The sequence below is a fragment of the Pristiophorus japonicus genome, chromosome 23 (assembly GCF_044704955.1).
Source record: "Pristiophorus japonicus isolate sPriJap1 chromosome 23, sPriJap1.hap1, whole genome shotgun sequence".
In the NCBI taxonomy this organism is placed as follows: Eukaryota; Metazoa; Chordata; class Chondrichthyes; family Pristiophoridae; genus Pristiophorus; species Pristiophorus japonicus.
Window position 1 is genome coordinate 62,280,439 of NC_091999.1, and position 19,605 is coordinate 62,300,043.

The window sequence follows — 19,605 nt, forward strand, 5'->3', positions numbered from 1 at the left end:
GTCGAGAATGCTGCCACTGAACCAAAGCCGATACAAAAGTTCACAACCGTATTATTTTCCCCAAGTCTTTTTTATAAGTTCCAGGTCATACCAAATTCGTATGAGGATTTCCACACACAGTTGCACATACACAGAGACAAAAATAGAGATAGACAGACACAGAGACACACATAACCAAAAATTTACACGCACCAACGGGCATGCACAGATGCCTTCGCCATCTCGAGGGATAGACAGGCTGAATCACTGTCGCAACTTTGACTGATTGTTGCGATTTTTTAAACGGATGTATCGTGAATATTGCAGATTAATAAAAATGATAACGAATGTCAGTGTTGAAAGGTGTGGGACGTTATTCCAATTATCACATGATCAGTTTGGTAGAGAACTGGTTAAATTGTGAAATGGAATGAAAAATGCTGAGAATCGTAGTCGGCAGGATTCGAACCTGCGCTGGAAAATCCCAATGGATTTCTAGTCCATCGCCTTAACCACTCGGCCACGACTACTGTGTCGCTGGCTTTTTAAACGTTACTCAGAAAAAACTCAGCCATCCATCTCTGTGCAGCAGACGGCCAAAGAATCCTGAAAAAGTCTCCGTTTGCTAAAAATCTGGAAGAGGCAAACTCCTCTACCTGTATTTTCACAGTTCGATTTCGCTCTGGAATTTTTAACATTTATCTACCAAGAAACAGAAGTAAAAATCAACATTTTGAAACATCTGCCTCCCCGTCGGGGAATTGAACCCCGGTCTCCCGCGTGACAGGCGGGGATACTCACCACTATACTAACGAGGAACTGACGGAGAGCTGCTCTGTCGGAGCAGGAATCGAGCTGTGAACAGAACTGGACACCATGAGAAGTCGACAGACACATTGAGAGACAGAGACAAACCGACAAACAGGGAGAGACAGACACCGAGATAGAGACAACGAGAGACAGAAATAGTGAGACTGAGAAGGAGAGGCAGATTGGGTGAGAAAAAGACTCAAACACATACAGAGACAGAGATTTGTGTGTTTGATCTATTAAGAGAGAAAGGGAAAGAGTGAGAGAATGACAATGATAAAGACAGTGACAAGGAGAGAGACAGATAGAGAGAAAGAGATAGAGACTAAAACAGAAAATGATGGAAATGATTCTCAGGTTAGAGGCAGGGACGAACAGAGACAGGCAAAGAAATGGACAGACCGAAATGATGGGAAAGAGAGAGCCAGTCAGACAAAGAATCTGAGAGAATCCCATTGGAACAGACGTGGTCACCGTGAGAAAGAGACAGATTGAGAGACTGAGACAAACGGAGAAACAGGGACAGACAGAGTGAGTCAGACTGAGAGAGACAAAGACTCAGACATACAAACACATACACAGCTCTGTGGAGAGAGAGAGAGAGGCAGAGACCGAGCGACACAGATACATTTCACAATTTCATTTCATTATCGGTTCAGAGTGACACATAGTTACAGAAAATTGTTGATTCAACCGATGAAAATCGGACATCACTGATCAGAATGGGAGGAAATCTGTGTTAAAATAAATAGAAACCAGGAGTGGGGAAGATCCCACGGTGGAAAACCCTTTGAAGTTTAAGGCCAACGACATAACCACTCAGTTATCCTGGCCCTGTAAGAGCTTGGATTCTGTCTCTGTGACAAACTGGGCTTCAACCACAACCCCACATACAAACACATGCACATAGTCTTTTAGTGAGCATTTACGAACATTTTGAGGAATATTGACACGGGGGCAACTCTCCTACTCTGTTTCGAGTAATGCTCTGGGACCTTTCATATCCACCCGAGGGTGCAGACGGAGCTTCAATTTAACATTTCATCCGAAAGTCAACAGCTTCAACATTGCAAAATTCCCCAAGTGCTGCACTTGAGTGTTAGCCAAGATGATATGCTCAAGTCCAAGGAGTGCGACTTGAACACACAAACTCCTGATTCAGTCGAGAATGCTGCCACTGAACCAAAGCCGATACAAAAGTTCACAACCGTATTATTTTCCCCAAGTCTTTTTTATAAGTTCCAGGACATACCAAATTCGTATGATGATTTCCACACACAGTTGCACATACACAGAGACAAAAATAGAGATAGACAGACACAGAGACACACATAACCAAAAATTTACACGCACCAACGGGCATGCACAGATGCCTTCGCCATCTCGAGGGATAGACAGGCTGAATCACTGTCGCAACTTTGACTGATTGTTGCGATTTTTTAAACGGATGTATCGTGAATATTGCAGATTAATAAAAATGAGAACAAATGACAGTGTTGAAAGGTGTGGGACGTTATTCCAATTATCACATGATCAGTTTGGTAGAGAACTGGTTAAATTGTGAAATGGAATGAAAAATGCTGAGAATCGTAGTCGGCAGGATTCGAACCTGCGCGGGAAAATCCCAAAGGATTTCTAGTCCATCGCCTTAACCACTCGGCCACGACTACTGTGTCGCTGGCTTTTTAAAAGTTACTCAGAAAAAACTCAGTCATCCATCTCTGTGCAGCAGACGGCCAAAGAATCCTGAAAAAGTCTCCGTTTGCTAAAAATCTGGAAGAGGCAAACTCCTCTACCTGTATTTTCACAGTTCGATTTCGCTCTGGAATTTTTAACATTTATCTGCCAAGAAACAGAAGTAAAAATCAACATTTTGAAACATCTGCCTCCCCGTCGGGGAATTGAACCCCGGTCTCCCGCGTGACAGGCGGGGATACTCACCACTATACTAACGAGGAACTGACGGATAGCTGCTCTGTCGGAGCAGGAATCGAGCTGTGAACAGAACTGGACACCATGAGAAGTCGACAGACACATTGAGAGACAGAGACAAACCGACAAACAGGGAGAGACAGACACCCAGATAGAGACAACGAGAGACAGAAATAGTGAGACTGAGAAGGAGAGGCAGATTGGGTGAGAAAAAGACTCAAACACATACAGAGACAGAGATTTGTGTGTTTGATCTATTAAGAGAGAAAGGGAAAGAGTGAGAGAATGACAATGATAAAGACAGTGACAAGGAGAGAGACAGATAGAGAGAAAGAGATAGAGACTAAAACAGAAAATGATGGAAATGATTCTCAGGTTAGAGGCAGGGACGAACAAAGACAGGCAAAGAAATGGACAGACCGAAATGATGGGAAAGAGAGAGCCAGTCAGACAAAGAATCTGAGAGAATCCCAATGGAACAGACGTGGTCACCGTGAGAAAGAGACAGATTGAGAGACTGAGACAAACGGAGAAACAGGGACAGACAGAGCGAGTCAGACTGAGAGAGACAAAGACTCAGACATACAAACACATACACAGCTCTGTGGAGAGAGAGAGAGAGGCAGAGACCGAGCGACACAGATACATTTCACAATTTCATTTCATTATCGGTTCAGAGTGACACATAGTTACAGAAAATTGTTGATTCAACCGATGAAAATCGGACATCACTGATCAGAATGGGAGGAAATCTATGTTAAAATAAATAGAAACCAGGAGTGGGGAAGATCCCACGGTGGAAAACCCTTTGAAGTTTAAGGCCAACGACATAACCACTCGGTTATCCTGGCCCTGTAAGAGCTTGGATTCTGTCTCTGTGACAAACTGGGCTTCAACCCCAACCCCACATACAAACACATGCACATAGTCTTTTAGTGAGCATTTACGAACATTTTGAGGAATATTGACACGGGGGCAACTCTCCTACTCTGTTTCGAGTAATGCTCTGGGACCTTTCATATCCACCCGAGGGTGCAGACGGAGCTTCAATTTAACATTTCATCCGAAAGTCAACAGCTTCAACATTGCAAAATTCCCCAAGTGCTGCACTTGAGTGTTAGCCAAGATGAAATGCTCAAGTCCAAGAAGTGCGACTTGAACACACAAACTCCTGATTCAGTCGAGAATGCTGCCACTGAACCAAAGCCGATACAAAAGTTCACAACCGTATTATTTTCCCCAAGTCTTTTTTATAAGTTCCAGGTCATACCAAATTCGTATGAGGATTTCCACACACAGTTGCACATACACAGAGACAAAAATAGAGATAGACAGACACAGAGACACACATAACCAAAAATTTACACGCACCAACGGGCATGCACAGATGCCTTCGCCATCTCGAGGGATAGACAGGCTGAATCACTGTCGCAACTTTGACTGATTGTTGCGATTTTTTAAACGGATGTATCGTGAATATTGCAGATTAATAAAAATGATAACAAATGTCAGTGTTGAAAGGTGTGGGACGTTATTCCAATTATCACATGATCAGTTTGGTAGAGAACTGGTTAAATTGTGAAATGGAATGAAAAATGCTGAGAATCGTAGTCGGCAGGATTCGAACCTGCGCGGGAAAATCCCAATGGATTTCTAGTCCATCGCCTTAACCACTCGGCCACGACTACTGTGTCGCTGGCTTTTTAAACGTTACTCAGAAAAAACTCAGTCATCCATCTCTGTGCAGCAGACGGCCAAAGAATCCTGAAAAAGTCTCCGTTTGCTAAAAATCTGGAAGAGGCAAACTCCTCTACCTGTATTTTCACAGTTCGATTTCGCTCTGGAATTTTTAACATTTATCTACCAAGAAACAGAAGTAAAAATCAACATTTTGAAACATCTGCCTCCCCGTCGGGGAATTGAACCCCGGTCTCCCGCGTGACAGGCGGGGATACTCACCACTATACTAACGAGGAACTGACGGATAGCTGCTCTGTCGGAGCAGGAATCGAGCTGTGAACAGAACTGGACACCATGAGAAGTCGACAGACACATTGAGAGACAGAGACAAACCGACAAACAGGGAGAGACAGACACCGAGATAGAGACAACGAGAGACAGAAATAGTGAGACTGAGAAGGAGAGGCAGATTGGGTGAGAAAAAGACTCAAACACATACAGAGACAGAGATTTGTGTGTTTGATCTATTAAGAGAGAAAGGGAAAGAGTGAGAGAATGACAATGATAAAGACAGTGACAAGGAGAGAGACAGATAGAGAGAAAGAGATAGAGACTAAAACAGAAAATGATGGAAATGATTCTCAGGTTAGAGGCAGGGACGAACAGAGACAGGCAAAGAAATGGACAGACCGAAATGATGGGAAAGAGAGAGCCAGTCAGACAAAGAATCTGAGAGAATCCCATTGGAACAGACGTGGTCACCGTGAGAAAGAGACAGATTGAGAGACTGAGACAAACGGAGAAACAGGGACAGACAGAGTGAGTCAGACTGAGAGAGACAAAGACTCAGACATACAAACACATACACAGCTCTGTGGAGAGAGAGAGAGAGGCAGAGACCGAGCGACACAGATACATTTCACAATTTCATTTCATTATCGGTTCAGAGTGACACATAGTTACAGAAAATTGTTGATTCAACCGATGAAAATCGGACATCACTGATCAGAATGGGAGGAAATCTGTGTTAAAATAAATAGAAACCAGGAGTGGGGAAGATCCCACGGTGGAAAACCCTTTGAAGTTTAAGGCCAACGACATAACCACTCGGTTATCCTGGCCCTGTAAGAGCTTGGATTCTGTCTCTGTGACAAACTGGGCTTCAACCACAACCCCACATACAAACACATGCACATAGTCTTTTAGTGAGCATTTACGAACATTTTGAGGAATATTGACACGGGGGCAACTCTCCTACTCTGTTTCGAGTAATGCTCTGGGACCTTTCATATCCACCCGAGGGTGCAGACGGAGCTTCAATTTAACATTTCATCCGAAAGTCAACAGCTTCAACATTGCAAAATTCCCCAAGTGCTGCACTTGAGTGTTAGCCAAGATGATATGCTCTAGTCCAAGGAGTGCGACTTGAACACACAAACTCCTGATTCAGTCGAGAATGCTGCCACTGAACCAAAGCCGATACAAAAGTTCACAACCGTATTATTTTCCCCAAGTCTTTTTTATAAGTTCCAGGACATACCAAATTCGTATGATGATTTCCACACACAGTTGCACATACACAGAGACAAAAATAGAGATAGACAGACACAGAGACACACATAACCAAAAATTTACACGCACCAACGGGCATGCACAGATGCCTTCGCCATCTCGAGGGATAGACAGGCTGAATCACTGTCGCAACTTTGACTGATTGTTGCGATTTTTTAAACGGATGTATCGTGAATATTGCAGATTAATAAAAATGAGAACAAATGTCAGTGTTGAAAGGTGTGGGACGTTATTCCAATTATCACATGATCAGTTTGGTAGAGAACTGGTTAAATTGTGAAATGGAATGAAAAATGCTGAGAATCGTAGTCGGCAGGATTCGAACCTGCGCGGGAAAATCCCAATGGATTTCTAGTCCATCGCCTTAACCACTCGGCCACGACTACTGTGTCGCTGGCTTTTTAAACGTTACTCAGAAAAAACTCAGTCATCCATCTCTGTGCAGCAGACGGCCAAAGAATCCTGAAAAAGTCTCCGTTTGCTAAAAATCTGGAAGAGGCAAACTCCTCTACCTGTATTTTCACAGTTCGATTTCGCTCTGGAATTTTTAACATTTATCTACCAAGAAACAGAAGTAAAAATCAACATTTTGAAACATCTGCCTCCCCGTGGGGGAATTGAACCCCGGTCTCCCGCGTGACAGGCGGGGATACTCACCACTATACTAACGAGGAACTGACGGATAGCTGCTCTGTCGGAGCAGGAATCGAGCTGTGAACAGAACTGGACACCATGAGAAGTCGACAGACACATTGAGAGACAGAGACAAACCGACAAACAGGGAGAGACAGACACCGAGATAGAGACAACGAGAGACAGAAATAGTGAGACTGAGAAGGAGAGGCAGATTGGGTGAGAAAAAGACTCAAACACATACAGAGACAGAGATTTGTGTGTTTGATCTATTAAGAGAGAAAGGGAAAGAGTGAGAGAATGACAATGATAAAGACAGTGACAAGGAGAGAGACAGATAGAGAGAAAGAGATAGAGACTAAAACAGAAAATGATGGAAATGATTCTCAGGTTAGAGGCAGGGACGAACAGAGACAGGCAAAGAAATGGACAGACCGAAATGATGGGAAAGAGAGAGCCAGTCAGACAAAGAATCTGAGAGAATCCCATTGGAACAGACGTGGTCACCGTGAGAAAGAGACAGATTGAGAGACTGAGACAAACGGAGAAACAGGGACAGACAGAGTGAGTCAGACTGAGAGAGACAAAGACTCAGACATACAAACACATACACAGCTCTGTGGAGAGAGAGAGAGAGGCAGAGACCGAGCGACACAGATACATTTCACAATTTCATTTCATTATCGGTTCAGAGTGACACATAGTTACAGAAAATTGTTGATTCAACCGATGAAAATCGGACATCACTGATCAGAATGGGAGGAAATCTGTGTTAAAATAAATAGAAACCAGGAGTGGGGAAGATCCCACGGTGGAAAACCCTTTGAAGTTTAAGGCCAACGACATAACCACTCGGTTATCCTGGCCCTGTAAGAGCTTGGATTCTGTCTCTGTGACAAACTGGGCTTCAACCACAACCCCACATACAAACACATGCACATAGTCTTTTAGTGAGCATTTACGAACATTTTGAGGAATATTGACACGGGGGCAACTCTCCTACTCTGTTTCGAGTAATGCTCTGGGACCTTTCATATCCACCCGAGGGTGCAGACGGAGCTTCAATTTAACATTTCATCCGAATGTCAACAGCTTCAACATTGCAAAATTCCCCAAGTGCTGCACTTGAGTGTTAGCCAAGATGATATGCTCAAGTCCAAGGAGTGCGACTTGAACACACAAACTCCTGATTCAGTCGAGAATGCTGCCACTGAACCAAAGCCGATACAAAAGTTCACAACCGTATTATTTTCCCCAAGTCTTTTTTATAAGTTCCAGGACATACCAAATTCGTATGATGATTTCCACACACAGTTGCACATACACAGAGACAAAAATAGAGATAGACAGACACAGAGACACACATAACCAAAAATTTACACGCACCAACGGGCATGCACAGATGCCTTCGCCATCTCGAGGGATAGACAGGCTGAATCACTGTCGCAACTTTGACTGATTGTTGCGATTTTTTAAACGGATGTATCGTGAATATTGCAGATTAATAAAAATGAGAACAAATGTCAGTGTTGAAAGGTGTGGGACGTTATTCCAATTATCACATGATCAGTTTGGTAGAGAACTGGTTAAATTGTGAAATGGAATGAAAAATGCTGAGAATCGTAGTCGGCAGGATTCGAACCTGCGCGGGAAAATCCCAATGGATTTCTAGTCCATCGCCTTAACCACTCGGCCACGACTACTGTGTCGCTGGCTTTTTAAACGTTACTCAGAAAAAACTCAGTCATCCATCTCTGTGCAGCAGACGGCCAAAGAATCCTGAAAAAGTCTCCGTTTGCTAAAAATCTGGAAGAGGCAAACTCCTCTACCTGTATTTTCACAGTTCGATTTCGCTCTGGAATTTTTAACATTTATCTACCAAGAAACAGAAGTAAAAATCAACATTTTGAAACATCTGCCTCCCCGTCGGGGAATTGAACCCCGGTCTCCCGCGTGACAGGCGGGGATACTCACCACTATACTAACGAGGAACTGACGGATAGCTGCTCTGTCGGAGCAGGAATCGAGCTGTGAACAGAACTGGACACCATGAGAAGTCGACAGACACATTGAGAGACAGAGACAAACCGACAAACAGGGAGAGACAGACACCGAGATAGAGACAACGAGAGACAGAAATAGTGAGACTGAGAAGGAGAGGCAGATTGGGTGAGAAAAAGACTCAAACACATACAGAGACAGAGATTTGTGTGTTTGATCTATTAAGAGAGAAAGGGAAAGAGTGAGAGAATGACAATGATAAAGACAGTGACAAGGAGAGAGACAGATAGAGAGAAAGAGATAGAGACTAAAACAGAAAATGATGGAAATGATTCTCAGGTTAGAGGCAGGGACGAACAGAGACAGGCAAAGAAATGGACAGACCGAAATGATGGGAAAGAGAGAGCCAGTCAGACAAAGAATCTGAGAGAATCCCATTGGAACAGACGTGGTCACCGTGAGAAAGAGACAGATTGAGAGACTGAGACAAACGGAGAAACAGGGACAGACAGAGTGAGTCAGACTGAGAGAGACAAAGACTCAGACATACAAACACATACACAGCTCTGTGGAGAGAGAGAGAGAGGCAGAGACCGAGCGACACAGATACATTTCACAATTTCATTTCATTATCGGTTCAGAGTGACACATAGTTACAGAAAATTGTTGATTCAACCGATGAAAATCGGACATCACTGATCAGAATGGGAGGAAATCTGTGTTAAAATAAATAGAAACCAGGAGTGGGGAAGATCCCACGGTGGAAAACCCTTTGAAGTTTAAGGCCAACGACATAACCACTCGGTTATCCTGGCCCTGTAAGAGCTTGGATTCTGTCTCTGTGACAAACTGGGCTTCAACCACAACCCCACATACAAACACATGCACATAGTCTTTTAGTGAGCATTTACGAACATTTTGAGGAATATTGACACGGGGGCAACTCTCCTACTCTGTTTCGAGTAATGCTCTGGGACCTTTCATATCCACCCGAGGGTGCAGACGGAGCTTCAATTTAACATTTCATCCGAATGTCAACAGCTTCAACATTGCAAAATTCCCCAAGTGCTGCACTTGAGTGTTAGCCAAGATGATATGCTCAAGTCCAAGGAGTGCGACTTGAACACACAAACTCCTGATTCAGTCGAGAATGCTGCCACTGAACCAAAGCCGATACAAAAGTTCACAACCGTATTATTTTCCCCAAGTCTTTTTTATAAGTTCCAGGACATACCAAATTCGTATGATGATTTCCACACACAGTTGCACATACACAGAGACAAAAATAGAGATAGACAGACACAGAGACACACATAACCAAAAATTTACACGCACCAACGGGCATGCACAGATGCCTTCGCCATCTCGAGGGATAGACAGGCTGAATCACTGTCGCAACTTTGACTGATTGTTGCGATTTTTTAAACGGATGTATCGTGAATATTGCAGATTAATAAAAATGAGAACAAATGTCAGTGTTGAAAGGTGTGGGACGTTATTCCAATTATCACATGATCAGTTTGGTAGAGAACTGGTTAAATTGTGAAATGGAATGAAAAATGCTGAGAATCGTAGTCGGCAGGATTCGAACCTGCGCGGGAAAATCCCAATGGATTTCTAGTCCATCGCCTTAACCACTCGGCCACGACTACTGTGTCGCTGGCTTTTTAAAAGTTACTCAGAAAAAACTCAGTCATCCATCTCTGTGCAGCAGACGGCCAAAGAATCCTGAAAAAGTCTCCGTTTGCTAAAAATCTGGAAGAGGCAAACTCCTCTACCTGTATTTTCACAGTTCGATTTCGCTCTGGAATTTTTAACATTTATCTGCCAAGAAACAGAAGTAAAAATCAACATTTTGAAACATCTGCCTCCCCGTCGGGGAATTGAACCCCGGTCTCCCGCGTGACAGGCGGGGATACTCACCACTATACTAACGAGGAACTGACGGATAGCTGCTCTGTCGGAGCAGGAATCGAGCTGTGAACAGAACTGGACACCATGAGAAGTCGACAGACACATTGAGAGACAGAGACAAACCGACAAACAGGGAGAGACAGACACCCAGATAGAGACAACGAGAGACAGAAATAGTGAGACTGAGAAGGAGAGGCAGATTGGGTGAGAAAAAGACTCAAACACATACAGAGACAGAGATTTGTGTGTTTGATCTATTAAGAGAGAAAGGGAAAGAGTGAGAGAATGACAATGATAAAGACAGTGACAAGGAGAGAGACAGATAGAGAGAAAGAGATAGAGACTAAAACAGAAAATGATGGAAATGATTCTCAGGTTAGAGGCAGGGACGAACAAAGACAGGCAAAGAAATGGACAGACCGAAATGATGGGAAAGAGAGAGCCAGTCAGACAAAGAATCTGAGAGAATCCCATTGGAACAGGCGTGGTCACCGTGAGAAAGAGACAGATTGAGAGACTGAGACAAACGGAGAAACAGGGACAGACAGAGTGAGTCAGACTGAGAGAGACAAAGACTCAGACATACAAACACATACACAGCTCTGTGGAGAGAGAGAGAGAGGCAGAGACCGAGCGACACAGATACATTTCACAATTTCATCTCATTATCGGTTCAGAGTGACACATAGTTACAGAAAATTGTTGATTCAACCGATGAAAATCGGACATCACTGATCAGAATGGGAGGAAATCTGTGTTAAAATAAATAGAAACCAGGAGTGGGGAAGATCCCACGGTGGAAAACCCTTTGAAGTTTAAGGCCAACGACATAACCACTCGGTTATCCTGGCCCTGTAAGAGCTTGGATTCTGTCTCTGTGACAAACTGGGCTTCAACCACAACCCCACATACAAACACATGCACATAGTCTTTTAGTGAGCATTTACGAACATTTTGAGGAATATTGACACGGGGGCAACTCTCCTACTCTGTTTCGAGTAATGCTCTGGGACCTTTCATATCCACCCGAGGGTGCAGACGGAGCTTCAATTTAACATTTCATCCGAAAGTCAACAGCTTCAATATTGCAAAATTCCCCAAGTGCTGCACTTGAGTGTTAGCCAAGATGATATGCTCAAGTCCAAGGAGTGCGACTTGAACACACAAACTCCTGATTCAGTCGAGAATGCTGCCACTGAACCAAAGCCGATACAAAAGTTCACAACCGTATTATTTTCCCCAAGTCTTTTTTATAAGTTCCAGGACATACCAAATTCGTATGATGATTTCCACACACAGTTGCACATACACAGAGACAAAAATAGAGATAGACAGACACAGAGACACACATAACCAAAAATTTACACGCACCAACGGGCATGCACAGATGCCTTCGCCATCTCGAGGGATAGACAGGCTGAATCACTGTCGCAACTTTGACTGATTGTTGCGATTTTTTAAACGGATGTATCGTGAATATTGCAGATTAATAAAAATGAGAACAAATGTCAGTGTTGAAAGGTGTGGGACGTTATTCCAATTATCACATGATCAGTTTGGTAGAGAACTGGTTAAATTGTGAAATGGAATGAAAAATCCTGAGAATCGTAGTCGGCAGGATTCGAACCTGCGCGGGAAAATCCCAATGGATTTCTAGTCCATCGCCTTAACCACTCGGCCACGACTACTGTGTCGCTGGCTTTTTAAACCTTACTCAGAAAAAACTCAGTCATCCATCTCTGTGCAGCAGACGGCCAAAGAATCCTGAAAAAGTCTCCGTTTGCTAAAAATCTGGAAGAGGCAAACTCCTCTACCTGTATTTTCACAGTTCGATTTCGCTCTGAAATTTTTAACATTTATCTACCAAGAAACAGAAGTAAAAATCAACATTTTGAAACATCTGCCTCCCCGTCGGGGAATTGAACCCCGGTCTCCCGCGTGACAGGCGGGGATACTCACCACTATACTAACGAGGAACTGACGGATAGCTGCTCTGTCGGAGCAGGAATCGAGCTGTGAACAGAACTGGACACCATGAGAAGTCGACAGACACATTGAGAGACAGAGACAAACCGACAAACAGGGAGAGACAGACACCCAGATAGAGACAACGAGAGACAGAAATAGTGAGACTGAGAAGGAGAGGCAGATTGGGTGAGAAAAAGACTCAAACACATACAGAGACAGAGATTTGTGTGTTTGATCTATTAAGAGAGAAAGGGAAAGAGTGAGAGAATGACAATGATAAAGACAGTGACAAGGAGAGAGACAGATAGAGAGAAAGAGATAGAGACTAAAACAGAAAATGATGGAAATGATTCTCAGGTTAGAGGCAGGGACGAACAGAGACAGGCAAAGAAATGGACAGACCGAAATGATGGGAAAGAGAGAGCCAGTCAGACAAAGAATCTGAGAGAATCCCATTGGAACAGACGTGGTCACCGTGAGAAAGAGACAGATTGAGAGACTGAGACAAACGGAGAAACAGGGACAGACAGAGTGAGTCAGACTGAGAGAGACAAAGACTCAGACATACAAACACATACACAGCTCTGTGGAGAGAGAGAGAGAGGCAGAGACCGAGCGACACAGATACATTTCACAATTTAATTTCATTATCGGTTCAGAGTGACACATAGTTACAGAAAATTGTTGATTCAACCGATGAAAATCGGACATCACTGATCAGAATGGGAGGAAATCTGTGTTAAAATAAATAGAAACCAGGAGTGGGGAAGATCCCACGGTGGAAAACCCTTTGAAGTTTAAGGCCAACGACATAACCACTCGGTTATCCTGGCCCTGTAAGAGCTTGGATTCTGTCTCTGTGACAAACTGGGCTTCAACCCCAACCCCACATACAAACACATGCACATAGTCTTTTAGTGAGCATTTACGAACATTTTGAAGAATATTGACACGGGGGCAACTCTCCTACTCTGTTTCGAGTAATGCTCTGGGACCTTTCATATCCACCCGAGGGTGCAGACGGAGCTTCAATTTAACATTTCATCCGAAAGTCAACAGCTTCAACATTGAAAAATTCCCCAAGTGCTGCACTTGAGTGTTAGCCAAGATGATATGCTCAAGTCCAAGGAGTGCGACTTGAACACACAAACTCCTGATTCAGTCGAGAATGCTGCCACTGAACCAAAGCCGATACAAAAGTTCACAACCGTATTATTTTCCCCAAGTCTTTTTTATAAGTTCCAGGACATACCAAATTCGTATGATGATTTCCACACACAGTTGCACATACACAGAGACAAAAATAGAGATAGACAGACACAGAGACACACATAACCAAAAATTTACACGCACCAACGGGCATGCACAGATGCCTTCGCCATCTCGAGGGATAGACAGGCTGAATCACTGTCGCAACTTTGACTGATTGTTGCGATTTTTTAAACGGATGTATCGTAAATATTGCAGATTAATAAAAATGAGAACAAATGTCAGTGTTGAAAGGTGTGGGACGTTATTCCAATTATCACATGATCAGTTTGGTAGAGAACTGGTTAAATTGTGAAATGGAATGAAAAATGCTGAGAATCGTAGTCGGCAGGATTCGAACCTGCGCGGGAAAATCCCAATGGATTTCTAGTCCATCGCCTTAACCACTCGGCCACGACTACTGTGTCGCTGGCTTTTTAAACCTTACTCAGAAAAAACTCAGTCATCCATCTCTGTGCAGCAGACGGCCAAAGAATCCTGAAAAAGTCTCCGTTTGCTAAAAATCTGGAAGAGGCAATCTCCTCTACCTGTATTTTCACAGTTCGATTTCGCTCTGGAATTTTTAACATTTATCTACCAAGAAACAGAAGTAAAAATCAACATTTTGAAACATCTGCCTCCCCGTCGGGAGGATTGAACCCCGGTCTCCCGCGTGACAGGCGGGGATACTCACCACTATACTAACGAGGAACTGACGGATAGCTGCTCTGTCGGAGCAGGAATCGAGCTGTGAACAGAACTGGACACCATGAGAAGTCGACAGACACATTGAGAGACAGAGACAAACCGACAAACAGGGAGAGACAGACACCGAGATAGAGACAACGAGAGACAGAAAGTGCGAGACTGAGAAGGAGAGGCAGATTGGGTGAGAAAAAGACTCAAACACATACAGAGACAGAGATTTGTGTGTTTGATCTATTAAGAGAGAAAGGGAAAGAGTGAGAGAAAGACAATGATAAAGACAGTGACAAGGAGAGAGACAGATAGAGAGAAAGAGATAGAAACTAAAACAGAAAATGATGGAAATACTTCTCAGGTTAGAGGCAGGGACTAACAGAGACAGGCAAAGAAATGGACAGACCGAAATGATGGGAAAGAGAGCGCCAGTCAGACAAAGAATCTGAGAGAATCCCATTGGAACAGACGTGGTCACCGTGAGAAAGAGACAGATTGAGAGACTGAGACAAACGGAGAAACAGGGACAGACAGAGTGAGTCAGACTGAGAGAGACAAAGACTCAGACATACAAACACATACACAGCTCTGTGGAGAGAGAGAGAGAGGCAGAGACCGAGCGACACAGATACATTTCACAATTTCATTTCATTATCGGTTCAGAGTGACACATAGTTACAGAAAATTGTTGATTCAACCGATGAAAATCGGACATCACTGATCAGAATGGGAGGAAATCTGTGTTAAAATAAATAGAAACCAGGAGTGGGGAAGATCCCACGGTGGAAAACCCTTTGAAGTTTAAGGCCAACGACATAACCACTCGGTTATCCTGGCCCTGTAAGAGCTTGGATTCTGTCTCTGTGACAAACTGGGCTTCAACCCCAACCCCACATACAAACACATGCACATAGTCTTTTAGTGAGCATTTACGAACATTTTGAGGAATATTGACACGGGGGCAACTCTCCTAATCTGTTTCGAGTAATGCTCTGGGACCTTTCATATCCACCCGAGGGTGCAGACGGAGCTTCAATTTAACATTTCATCCGAAAGTCAACAGCTTCAACATTGCAAAATTCCCCAAGTGCTGCACTTGAGTGTTAGCCAAGATGATATGCTCAAGTCCAAGGAGTGCGACTTGAACACACAAACTCCTGATTCAGTCGAGAATGCTGCCACTGAACCAAAGCCGATACAAAAGTTCACAACCGTATTATTTTCCCCAAGTCTTTTTTATAAGTTCCAGGACATACCAAATTCGTATGATGATTTCCACACACAGTTGCACATACACAGAGACAAAAATAGAGATAGACAGACACAGAGACACACATAACCAAAAATTTACACGCACCAACGGGCATGCACAGATGCCTTCGCCATCTCGAGGGATAGACAGGCTGAATCACTGTCGCAACTTTGACTGATTGTTGCGATTTTTTAAACGGATGTATCGTGAATATTGCAGATTAATAAAAATGAGAACAAATGTCAGTGTTGAAAGGTGTGGGACGTTATTCCAATTATCACATGATCAGTTTGGTAGAGAACTGGTTAAATTGTGAAATGGAATGAAAAATGCTGAGAATCGTAGTCGGCAGGATTCGAACCTGCGCGGGAAAATCCCAATGGATTTCTAGTCCATCGCCTTAACCACTCGGCCACGACTACTGTGTCGCTGGCTTTTTAAACCTTACTCAGAAAAAACTCAGTCATCCATCTCTGTGCAGCAGACGGCCAAAGAATCCTGAAAAAGTCTCCGTTTGCTAAAAATCTGGAAGAGGCAAACTCCTCTACCTGTATTTTCACAGTTCGATTTCGCTCTGAAATTTTTAACATTTATCTACCAAGAAACAGAAGTAAAAATCAACATTTTGAAACATCTGCCTCCCCGTCGGGGAATTGAACCCCGGTCTCCCGCGTGACAGGCGGGGATATTCACCACTATACTAACGAGGAACTGACGGATAGCTGCTCTGTCGGAGCAGGAATCGAGCTGTGAACAGAACTGGACACCATGAGAAGTCGACAGACACATTGAGAGACAGAGACAAACCGACAAACAGGGAGAGACAGACACCCAGATAGAGACAACGAGAGACAGAAATAGTGAGACTGAGAAGGAGAGGCAGATTGGGTGAGAAAAAGACTCAAACACATACAGAGACAGAGATTTGTGTGTTTGATCTATTAAGAGAGAAAGGGAAATAGTGAGAGAAAGACAATGATAAAGACAGTGACAAGGAGAGAGACAGATAGAGAGAAAGAGATAGAAACTAAAACAGAAAATGATGGAAATACTTCTCAGGTTAGAGGCAGGGACTAACAGAGACAGGCAAAGAAATGGACAGACCGAAATGATGGGAAAGAGAGCGCCAGTCAGACAAAGAATCTGAGAGAATCCCATTGGAACAGACGTGGTCACCGTGAGAAAGAGACAGATTGAGAGACTGAGACAAACGGAGAAACAGGGACAGACAGAGTGAGTCAGACTGAGAGAGACAAAGACTCAGACATACAAACACATACACAGCTCTGTGGAGAGAGAGAGAGAGGCAGAGACCGAGCGACACAGATACATTTCACAATTTCATTTCATTATCGGTTCAGAGTGACACATAGTTACAGAAAATTGTTGATTCAACCGATGAAAATCGGACATCACTGATCAGAATGGGAGGAAATCTGTGTTAAAATAAATAGAAACCAGGAGTGGGGAAGATCCCACGGTGGAAAACCCTTTGAAGTTTAAGGCCAACGACATAACCACTCGGTTATCCTGGCCCTGTAAGAGCTTGGATTCTGTCTCTGTGACAAACTGGGCTTCAACCCCAACCCCACATACAAACACATGCACATAGTCTTTTAGTGAGCATTTACGAACATTTTGAGGAATATTGACACGAGGGCAACTCTCCTACTCTGTTTCGAGTAATGCTCTGGGACCTTTCATATCCACCCGAGGGTGCAGACGGAGCTTCAATTTAACATTTCATCCGAAAGTCAACAGCTTCAACATTGCAAAATTCCCCAAGTGCTGCACTTGAGTGTTAGCCAAGATGATATGCTCAAGTCCAAGGAGTGCGACTTGAACACACAAACTCCTGATTCAGTCGAGAATGCTGCCACTGAACCAAAGCCGATACAAAAGTTCACAACCGTATTATTTTCCCCAAGTCTTTTTTATAAGTTCCAGGACATACCAAATTCGTATGATGATTTCCACACACAGTTGCACATACACAGAGACAAAAATAGAGATAGACAGACACAGAGACACACATAACCAAAAATTTACACGCACCAACGGGCATGCACAGATGCCTTCGCCATCTCGAGGGATAGACAGGCTGAATCACTGTCGCAACTTTGACTGATTGTTGCGATTTTTTAAACGGATGTATCGTGAATATTGCAGATTAATAAAAATGGAACAAATGTCAGTGTTGAAAGGTGTGGGACGTTATTCCAATTATCACATGATCAGTTTGGTAGAGAACTGGTTAAATTGTGAAATGGAATGAAAAATGCTGAGAATCGTAGTCGGCAGGATTCGAACCTGCGCGGGAAAATCCCAATGGATTTCTAGTCCATCGCCTTAACCACTCGGCCACGACTACTGTGTCGCTGGCTTTTTAAACGTTGCTCAGAAAAAACTCAGTCATCCATCTCTGTGCAGCAGACGGCCAAAGAATCCTGAAAAAGTCTCCATTTGCTAAAAATCTGGAAGAGGCAAACTCCTCTACCTGTATTTTCACAGTTCGATTTCGCTCTGGAATTTTTAATATGTATCTACCAAGAAACAGAAGTAAAAATCAACATTTTGAAACATCTGCCTCCCCGTCGGGGAATTGAACCCCGGTCTCCCGCTTGACAGGCGGGGATACTCACCACTATACTAACGAAGAACTGACGGATAGCTGCTCTGTCGGAGCAGGAATCGAGCTGTGAACAGAACTGGACACCATGAGAAGTCGACAGACACATTGAGAGACAGAGACAAACCGACAAACAGGGAGAGACAGACACCGAGATAGAGACAACGAGAGACAGAAAGTGTGAGACTCAGAAGGAGAGGCAGATTGGGTGAGAAAAAGACTCAAACACATACAGAGACAGAGATTTGTGTGTTTGATCTATTAAGAGAGAAAGGGAAAGAGTGAGAGAAAGAAAATGATAAAGACAGTGACAAGGAGAGAGACAGATAGAGAGAAAGAGATAGAAACTAAAACAGAAAATGATGGAAATACTTCTCAGGTTAGAGGCAGGGACTAACAGAGACAGGCAAAGAAATGGACAGACCGAAATGATGGGAAAGAGAGAGCCAGTCAGACAAAGAATCTGAGAGAATCCCATTGGAACAGACGTGGGCACCGTGAGAAAGAGACAGATTGAGAGACTGAGACAAAAGGATAAAACAGGGACAGACAGAGTGAGTCAGACTGAGAGAGACAAAGACTCAGACATACAAACACATACACAGCTCTGTGGAGAGAGAGAGAGAGGCAGAGACCGAGCGACACAGATACATTTCACAATTTCATTTCATTATCGGTTCAGAGTGACACATAGTTACAGAAAATTGTTGATTCAACCGATGAAAATCGGACATCACTGATCAGAATGGGAGGAAATCTGTGTTAAAATAAATAGAAACCAGGAGTGGGGAAGAACCCACGGTGGAAAACCCTTTGAAGTTTAAGGCCAACGACATAACCACTTGGTTATCCTGGCCCTGTGAGAGCTTGGATTCTGTCTCTGTGACAAACTGGGCTTCAACACCAACCCCACATACAAACACATGCACATAGTCTTTTAGTGAGCATTTACGAACATTTTGAGGAATATTGACACGGGGGCAACTCTCCTACTCTGTTTCGAGTAATGCTCTGGGACCTTTCATATCCACCCGAGGGTGCAGACGGAGCTTCAATTTAACATTTCATCCGAAAGTCAACAGCTTCAACATTGCAAAATTCCCCAAGTGCTGCACTTGAGTGTTAGCCAAGATGATATGCTCAAGTCCAAGGAGTGCGACTTGAACACACAAACTCCTGATTCAGTCGAGAATGCTGCCACTGAACCAAAGCCGATACAAAAGTTCACAACCGTATTATTTTCCCCACGTCTTTTTTATAAGTTCCAGGACATACCAAATTCATGGTG

General features: G+C 43.6%; 20 non-coding genes across 20 annotated transcripts; all 20 read right to left on the reverse strand.

Annotated features, from left to right (window-relative positions):
* Window positions 1–427: 427 nt before the first annotated feature.
* trnas-aga (transfer RNA serine (anticodon AGA)) lies at window positions 428–509 on the reverse strand. Its single transcript has one exon. It is a non-coding gene; the product is annotated as a tRNA-Ser (tRNA).
* A 216-nt stretch (window positions 510–725) lies between these two features.
* Window positions 726–797, reverse strand: trnad-guc (transfer RNA aspartic acid (anticodon GUC)). Its single transcript has one exon. It is a non-coding gene; the product is annotated as a tRNA-Asp (tRNA).
* A 1,580-nt stretch (window positions 798–2,377) lies between these two features.
* Window positions 2,378–2,459, reverse strand: trnas-aga (transfer RNA serine (anticodon AGA)). The gene has a single exon. It is a non-coding gene; the product is annotated as a tRNA-Ser (tRNA).
* A 216-nt stretch (window positions 2,460–2,675) lies between these two features.
* Window positions 2,676–2,747, reverse strand: trnad-guc (transfer RNA aspartic acid (anticodon GUC)). Its single transcript has one exon. It is a non-coding gene; the product is annotated as a tRNA-Asp (tRNA).
* A 1,580-nt stretch (window positions 2,748–4,327) lies between these two features.
* trnas-aga (transfer RNA serine (anticodon AGA)) lies at window positions 4,328–4,409 on the reverse strand. The gene has a single exon. It is a non-coding gene; the product is annotated as a tRNA-Ser (tRNA).
* Window positions 4,410–4,625: 216 nt separating this feature from the next.
* Window positions 4,626–4,697, reverse strand: trnad-guc (transfer RNA aspartic acid (anticodon GUC)). Its single transcript has one exon. It is a non-coding gene; the product is annotated as a tRNA-Asp (tRNA).
* Window positions 4,698–6,277: 1,580 nt separating this feature from the next.
* trnas-aga (transfer RNA serine (anticodon AGA)) lies at window positions 6,278–6,359 on the reverse strand. The gene has a single exon. It is a non-coding gene; the product is annotated as a tRNA-Ser (tRNA).
* A 216-nt stretch (window positions 6,360–6,575) lies between these two features.
* trnad-guc (transfer RNA aspartic acid (anticodon GUC)) lies at window positions 6,576–6,647 on the reverse strand. The gene has a single exon. It is a non-coding gene; the product is annotated as a tRNA-Asp (tRNA).
* A 1,580-nt stretch (window positions 6,648–8,227) lies between these two features.
* trnas-aga (transfer RNA serine (anticodon AGA)) lies at window positions 8,228–8,309 on the reverse strand. The gene has a single exon. It is a non-coding gene; the product is annotated as a tRNA-Ser (tRNA).
* Window positions 8,310–8,525: 216 nt separating this feature from the next.
* On the reverse strand, window positions 8,526–8,597 carry trnad-guc (transfer RNA aspartic acid (anticodon GUC)). Its single transcript has one exon. It is a non-coding gene; the product is annotated as a tRNA-Asp (tRNA).
* A 1,580-nt stretch (window positions 8,598–10,177) lies between these two features.
* Window positions 10,178–10,259, reverse strand: trnas-aga (transfer RNA serine (anticodon AGA)). Its single transcript has one exon. It is a non-coding gene; the product is annotated as a tRNA-Ser (tRNA).
* Window positions 10,260–10,475: 216 nt separating this feature from the next.
* trnad-guc (transfer RNA aspartic acid (anticodon GUC)) lies at window positions 10,476–10,547 on the reverse strand. The gene has a single exon. It is a non-coding gene; the product is annotated as a tRNA-Asp (tRNA).
* Window positions 10,548–12,127: 1,580 nt separating this feature from the next.
* Window positions 12,128–12,209, reverse strand: trnas-aga (transfer RNA serine (anticodon AGA)). The gene has a single exon. It is a non-coding gene; the product is annotated as a tRNA-Ser (tRNA).
* Window positions 12,210–12,425: 216 nt separating this feature from the next.
* On the reverse strand, window positions 12,426–12,497 carry trnad-guc (transfer RNA aspartic acid (anticodon GUC)). Its single transcript has one exon. It is a non-coding gene; the product is annotated as a tRNA-Asp (tRNA).
* Window positions 12,498–14,077: 1,580 nt separating this feature from the next.
* Window positions 14,078–14,159, reverse strand: trnas-aga (transfer RNA serine (anticodon AGA)). The gene has a single exon. It is a non-coding gene; the product is annotated as a tRNA-Ser (tRNA).
* A 216-nt stretch (window positions 14,160–14,375) lies between these two features.
* Window positions 14,376–14,448, reverse strand: trnad-guc (transfer RNA aspartic acid (anticodon GUC)). Its single transcript has one exon. It is a non-coding gene; the product is annotated as a tRNA-Asp (tRNA).
* Window positions 14,449–16,028: 1,580 nt separating this feature from the next.
* trnas-aga (transfer RNA serine (anticodon AGA)) lies at window positions 16,029–16,110 on the reverse strand. Its single transcript has one exon. It is a non-coding gene; the product is annotated as a tRNA-Ser (tRNA).
* Window positions 16,111–16,326: 216 nt separating this feature from the next.
* Window positions 16,327–16,398, reverse strand: trnad-guc (transfer RNA aspartic acid (anticodon GUC)). Its single transcript has one exon. It is a non-coding gene; the product is annotated as a tRNA-Asp (tRNA).
* A 1,579-nt stretch (window positions 16,399–17,977) lies between these two features.
* Window positions 17,978–18,059, reverse strand: trnas-aga (transfer RNA serine (anticodon AGA)). The gene has a single exon. It is a non-coding gene; the product is annotated as a tRNA-Ser (tRNA).
* A 216-nt stretch (window positions 18,060–18,275) lies between these two features.
* On the reverse strand, window positions 18,276–18,347 carry trnad-guc (transfer RNA aspartic acid (anticodon GUC)). Its single transcript has one exon. It is a non-coding gene; the product is annotated as a tRNA-Asp (tRNA).
* Between the last annotated feature and the right edge of the window lie 1,258 nt (window positions 18,348–19,605).